At 35.1% G+C, this 7,500-nt stretch overlaps 1 long non-coding RNA gene across 1 annotated transcript in view; it reads left to right on the top strand.

Annotated features, from left to right (window-relative positions):
- The first annotated feature begins 1,272 nt into the window (after positions 1-1,272).
- The window catches only part of LOC144980280 (uncharacterized), a 7,856-nt gene continuing 1,628 nt past the window's right edge, over positions 1,273-7,500 (top strand). The window contains exons 1-3 of the long non-coding RNA XR_013646853.1: positions 1,273-1,417; positions 4,055-4,095; positions 5,624-5,674. This is a non-coding gene — a long non-coding RNA (uncharacterized LOC144980280). The remainder of the gene's footprint in view (positions 1,418-4,054; positions 4,096-5,623; positions 5,675-7,500) is intronic.

The following is a 7,500-nucleotide window of genomic DNA, read 5'->3' as shown; positions in this document are numbered from 1 at the left end:
TCTCTCTCTCTCTCCCTCTTCACACAAACACACACATACACACGCGCGCGCACACACAAATCAATAAATTTCGCTCACTGGATTATTTTTGATGTTCAGTCAGCTTTCATGTACTACTACTACTACTACTACTACTACTACTACTACTACTACTACTACTACTACTACTACTACTACTACTATTACTACTACTACTACTACTACTACTACTACTACTACTACTACTACTACTACTACTACTACTACTACTACTACTACTACTACTATTACTACTACCACCAACACAACATCATCCTCACTACCAACAAATACCATCCCAATTCCCTTTTTGTGTGTGTTCGGAAATTCCTCTTTCGGCATTGAAATTCCTCCGAGTGGTGCCTGAACTTCCTGTGAGTCAAATTTAAAATTGACGTCTCTGCAAGTTTTACTATTCTCGTCAAATTGTCAATGCCCGTATCTAAGGAGTTATCTTTGCCCATTGATTTGACTATGCGTGAAAACGATGCCTCACTTCAAAGTCGATTTTCTCAAAACTTGGTTTTTACACACTCCCTACTTCAAACAGTCGTAGTTGGGCAATGAATAATCAGAATTTTATAAATTTGGTACCAAATTTTAAAATATAAGTTAAGATAAGCTATGCTTGAGTACCAAAAACCCAAAATTGAACAATCCGACTTAATACCGTTTCGAGGCGGAGGATCACATAGTAAAATAACCCAACTGCTACCCAAAAACCTTGCTTTATCTGTAAACAATAATATGTTTTCGACAAGTAACTAACACACGTGTTCAAACATGCCTGGGTCACAATGGTATGTAGAATATACATTTTTATATGCATAACATTGTTTATCCAGACATGTTTATCACTTGTAGGGAAAACATCTCATTGGTTACGATTGGCTGAAACGTATATTATTTTTAAGCAAGTATCAATCCACGCGATTGATCTCCAAGATTTTTGAAAATTTTATCAAAATATCGTAACCCACAAAAGCAGAATATGCCACCTTTTTACACACTTTTACTATGCCGTCTCGTGGTAAAACACTCTGCGACAAAACTGTATGTTTCTGTTTCGGATCCCCCTTCAGAGCCCCAATGGTGTTTCTTTGCAAAAGAATGACTGCTCGTTTATGTTCATATACTCAGGTGTAGAATATTACAATAATGTAACAAGTGTTTTGTCGTAGTTAAGAATATTCCGGAGCAAAGAATGGACCACGTGATGAATGTAATCTACGTCATATGATTTGAATCTGGAGTTCACAATTGATGTGAGACGGTTATATAATCAACACGGTCCATCATTCCCCTCAGATAGTGTCGAGTTCCTACAAACTATTGAATCTAACTTGTTGTGCTCGTGCATTGTGAACATCCAACAAAATGAATCTCAAGTCTGCTTTTGGTAAGTATAAGAACCAGTCATCTTTGTTTTACTTCTGTGCCGTATTTGAACCAGACATCTTTGTTTTACTTCTGTGACGTATTTGAATCAGTCATCTTTGTTTTACTTCTGTGCCGTATTTGAACCAGTCATCTTTGTTTTACTTCTGTGCCGTATTTGAACCAGTCATCTTTGTTTTAGTTCTGTGCCGTATTTGAATCAGTCATCTTTGTTTTACTTCTGTGCTGAATTTGAATCTGTGTCGGTTTTGAAGAAGTCATCTTTCTTTTACTTCTGTGTGGTAATTGAATCAGTATTTTTTTCTTTTACTTGGTGTTCTATTTGAACCAGTCATCTTTGTTTTACTTCTGTGTCGTATTTGAACAAATCATATTTGTTGGTCTTCTTTGCTTTATTTAGAACCAGTCATCTTTGTTTTACTTCTGTGCCGTATTTGAATACTCAGCTACTCAGAATAAAATGGATGGGTAGAATAAAAAATGAAGAAGTATGGAAAAGAACACAGCAGAAACCAGTGAGAGAGGAAATACAAAGAAGACGATGGAGGTGGATTGGACACACGCTTAGAAAGAACGACTCCACTATAACAAAGAAAATATTGGACTGGAACCCTCAGGGCAGAAGATCAAGGGGAAGGCCACGATGAACGTGGAGAATAATTAAAGAAGCTGATATACAGGGAAGTGGTAAGACCTGGAATGAGATTAAAAAGATAGCTCAGGATAGAGAAGGATGGAAACTGTTTGTCTGTGGCCTATACCCTGACCCAGGGTGAAAAAGGCAATGATGATGATGATAGAGAAGGATGGAAACTGTTTGTCTGTGGCCTATACCCTGACCCAGGGTGAAAAAGGCAATGATGATGATGATAGAGAAGGATGGAAACTGTTTGTCTGTGGCCTATACCCTGACCCAGGGTGAAAAAGGCAATGATGATGATGATAGAGAAGGATGGAAACTGTTTGTCTGTGGCCTATAACCTGACCCAGGGTGAAAAAGGCAATGATGATGATGATAGAGAAGGATGGAAACTGTTTGTCTGTGGCCTATACCCTGACCCAGGGTGAAAAAGGCAATGATGATGATGATGATCTTTGTTTCACTTCTGTGAAGTATTTGAACCAGTCATCTTTGTTTTACTTCTTTGCCGTATGTGAACCAGTCATCTTTGTTTTACTTCTTTGCCGTATTTGAACCAGTCATCTTTGTTTCACTTCTGTGAAGTATTTGAACCAGTCATCTTTGTTTTACTTCTTTGCCGTATTTGAACCAACCAACTTTTCTTTTAATTCTGTGTGATAATTGAACCAGTATCTTTCTTTCGAGCACAGGATCGTGATTCGTGGAGACAGTTGACCGGCAACGTGCTCAAGTGCGCAAGCCACGATGGATGATGATCTTTCTTTTACTTGGTGTTCTATTTGAATCAGTCATCTTTGTTTTACTTCTGTGCCGTAATTGATGAATACGTCATATTTGTTTTACTTCTGTGTGGTAATTGAACCTGTATCTTTGTTTAACTTGGTGATCTATGTGAACCAGTCATCCTGGTTTTACGTCTGTGCTCTATTTAAACCAGTCATCTTTGTTTTACGTCTGTGCTCTATTTGAACAAGACATCTTTGTTTTACTTTTGTGTCATATTTGAACCAGTCATCTTTGTTTTACTTTTGTGTCATATTTGAACCAGTCATCTTTGTTTTACTTCTGTGACGTATTTGAACCAGTCATCTTTGTTTTACTTCTGTGACGTATTTGAACCAGTCATCTTTGTTTTACTTCTGTGCCGTATTTGAACCAGTCATATTTTGTTTACATCTTTGCCGTATTTGAACCAGTCATCTTTGTTTTACTTCTGTGTCATATTTGAACCAGTCATATTTTGTTTACATCTTTGCCGTATTTGAACCAGTCATCTTTGTTTTACTTCTGTGTCATATTTGAACCAGTCATATTTTGTTTACATCTTTGCCGTATTTGAACCAGTCATCTTGGTTTTACGTCTGTGCCGTATTTGAACCAGGCATCTTTGTTTTACTTCTTTGCTCTATTTGAACAAGTCATCTTTGTATTAATTCTGTTTCGTATTTAAACCAGACATCTTTTTAAAATATTTTATTTGTGCATTTATTTGCAAATCATCTAACTTTTTATTGTCCGATCTTTTACTTTGTTATTGACGTTGAAATGACCTACGTAAACAAATTGTAACAAACTTGTAAATTCCTAGAATAGCAAAGAAATAATCAAAAAAATATCTAAAAAGAAAAATATGAGCTTTTATTTAGTGAAATAACTACTAAATGTGCTCAAAGCGCTTTAGATGGAGTCCCTGACCAACAGCAAAACGTAACATGTAGAATAAGGCTTCACGCCTGTTAGGCGATATTACACGTTTTTTCCTACATAAAGAACGTTGGTAACGGTACTCATTTTACTCTTGAGTACGATGAGAGAATGTGGGTAAAGAGCCTTTTTCCAAGGACTCTACTAAGCGTCGACCGGGGCTCGAATCAGAAATATATAAACCGTCTGATTAAGCTTTAAGTGAAGAACGTAGTTTAGGTTCACGTCTAAGCCATTTTCAATTTTGAAATCCGATGTTAAGTTCCTGATCTTATTTTGCATTTCTTACAGTTACCTTTGTCGTGCTTATCTTTTGCTTCATAAACGGACTGGTAAGTTGATATCAATTAGAAGTAAAAGAAATAATTCAGTCATTCATTCATTCATTCATTCTTTCATTCATTCATTCTTCCTCTTCTTCTTCTTCTTCTTCTTCTTCTTCTTCTTCTTCTTCTTCTTCTTCTTCTTCTTCTTCTTCTTCTTCTTCTTCTTCTTCTTCCTTCTTCTTCTTCTTCTTCTTCTTCTTCTTCTTCTTCTTCTTCTTCTTCTTCTTCTTCTTCTTCTTCTTCTTCTTCTTCTTCTTCTTCTTCTTCTTCTTCTTCTTCTTCTTCTTCTTCTTCTTCTTCTTCTGCAAATACAAAGGATCAAAACTTTGACGAGTTGAGAAACTTCTCCGAGCAGTGAGATTGACAGGATTTCTATTAACAAACCCTTGACATCAGCACTGATCTCATTTTAACAGTATTAATAATAGCCCTAACAGGTTACAAGTTATGTTAGTGGGATGGGGAATGATAAGTAAGCAAATAAGGTCATAAGATTAAATACACATTATAAATACATAATATTACGATTGAGCATAAGCTATAGTACATTTGTAGTAGGTAAATTCTTGTAAATTCAATTCACTCATTTGAAAGGCATACATACATGTACAATTATATATATATATATATATATATATATATATATATATATATATATATATATATATATATATATATATAGAGAGAGAGAGAGAGAGAGAGAGAGAGAGAGAGAGAAATTAGAATCCATATCTCTTTTTATGAAATATCTAGCAAGTGCTAGACTTAATGGGTCAGAAACAAAGTTCGCTTTCCAATCAAATTAGCTTAGAGTTCGCTCGATTATATTTCTCATTATTAAAACATTAATCTCTTCTTGTCACATTTGCTTTACCCTGACATAACACCTTCTTGAGACGTCGTGTCACTTATTTAGAAGGAAAATAGGAGCAAGAAACAAGTCATTGAATTGAACATTCTTGAGGCCTTCCTCACGTTCCTCAAGCTAAGAAAAATAACCCACGTATTCATTTAGCCTGGTTTAAAAGATGGAATAAAATATAGGACCTTTAACTTTCCCTGGTAGGAAAAATAAAAACCCTCCAAAACCTTATGAACTTTACAAAGATCTGTAACTAACCGTATTAGGAAGAAAAAACCTAGGACCTCGACATAACCCTTATAGAAAAAAAAAAAACAAACAGCATGGGACTGCTCTGCACTTATTCTCAATACTTCAACGACAATGGCAGCGGACAACTAAAAGAATGGATTCGTAAACTTTTGCCACTCAATCAAGGTTTATTTTACACCTTTTAAAATGCTACTAAAAATTGACAAATTGAATAAATAAATGCCTGACAAAAGATCCACGGTTAGAATAACAATATATTGTAGTGAAGCGACATCAAGAAACGTACGGAAGCTGTCCTTAAAATTCAAATGCTGTTGATCGTTATCTTGTGTCTGGCTTGATTTACATTTTAAATCGTTGAATACTTGGAATATTAATGTAATGTGGAGTACCTACAATTTCTCTATAAAATATCCTCAGGCTGCATTGGATGTGACAAGGTGTGACAATTGTCTAAAGCGCAATAAGTGCGTAAGTATTTACTTAATAAACAACTGACCATGGATCTAACGCAACTGGTTTCCTTCAAAATAAATCATGACAAATTGCAAGAAGGTCTCCAGTTATAATAAAGGTCTGAAATCTGATATATAAAACTGTTCCAGAATAAGAATAAATCTCTTAGATGAGAGTCGTATGTTTTTATTAATACACCCATCTATTCGTGTATGCACCATGTCATTACAATCTTAATCATTAGTAATATCCTCCAATTATTCCCTACAGAAAAAAAATACATACATGCTTCCGGCACTTTCGTTTTTTTTTCCTTGAGCAAAATTATAAACTCCCCAATTTGCTCACTTGGATAACATGGGTGATTCCTGTTGACATTAGACTTCTTGTTTGATGAATTAATCAATATTCCTTCGTGGAATGTCTAGGAGACGATATCTTATGATGTCGTGGCGAAAGGGCATTATATATACATATATATTTCAAGTATAATTTTGTTCAATTTCTACAATAATGTTTCGAGCTCTCGCTCTCTTCATCCATGAGAGGCGCAATAAATGTTCGAAACAATATTGTATAAGTTGAACAATATTACATTTGAAATATTGTAGAAATAACTCAACTCATCAAAAAGTTAAGCACTACTACTTCATGTAATTTATATATATATATATATATATATATATATATATATATATATATATATATATATATATATATATATATATATATAAGCTCTCGTTTAGTCAACTGCTGTGGTGATGACATTTTCATTGTCATTTTTGTTTTCAATGTATGACTAGAAGTTTGTCATACCAGTAAATTAGTTTCCATTCTTGTCAGCGCAAATCATGTGCTCAATGTAGTTCCAATATTTTGACTTAACTCATTTTGTACAATACGTTTCAGAACTGTGTATTTATCTTTGTACGGGGTTAAAATGAAAAGTCTTGACGCCTCTCTTGTATTTCCAAATTTTAATTTAACCTTTAATTTCAACTTTGACCTATATCATCTTACACTTTTCCTCCAGTTCAAGAACTAACAAGCTTAATTTACTCCTGGTTGGAGCCAATAAAAACACCCCGCCATTACGATTGCAGTCATTGTGGTATATGTTGAATTTTGATGGGAAATATTCATTGTCCCTAATAGACAAATCCAACTATGACTTCTTGTTCTGTACACTTTAAAAAATGTCTTATGTTTATTTTCACTTGATTGGCTGTTTATGTTCAATACTTTGACATTTTTCTTAATACATTGTTTATTTTGAACACGTCTTATATAGTTGATAACAGCAATGGAAGATTGCTTAATGTATGTGGCCATTACTTAAATAGAAATTATTGACACGTTATGGTGTAAAACTGCACTATTACTATGTGTCGATTCAGTTATGTGAATTGTCTTGTCGATGTAATTATTTACAGTGTCAGAGTTGGGGCATAAATCCCTATGATTGTCTTTTGTTCTCATCTGCTTTGATAAAATTGCCAATTCTTATTCGTCAATAGTTTGGCACTCTTGAGTGGTCTTTCACTACGTGTGTTATGCAGCGTAAGTCATCATCATAGGTTGTCGCTCCAACACCAAACCCACTCCACGGGATCATCGAAGTAGACTCTTGGGTCATATCAGTGCAACTGGGTCCGTCCTGTCATACTTCAAGGATATGCTCTGGGCATCCGCATGTACACAAGCTGGTCTCAGCCATCCCCCCATTTTTCATGCTTCAGCCAAGTTTTGCATATGCTCTGTTCAGTGTTACCCATTCATTCCTGGGGAGCTCAGTTCCGTAGAGCAGTTCTTCTCTTGGAACTTCAACGGTTTCATTTGCG

The sequence above is a fragment of the Berghia stephanieae genome, chromosome 9, assembly GCF_034508935.2.
Source record: "Berghia stephanieae isolate SIO BIC M18660-M18661 chromosome 9, UCSD_Bste_1.3, whole genome shotgun sequence".
NCBI classification, from domain to species: Eukaryota; Metazoa; Mollusca; class Gastropoda; order Nudibranchia; family Aeolidiidae; genus Berghia; species Berghia stephanieae.
This window is presented reverse-complemented; position numbering and strand designations above follow the sequence as displayed.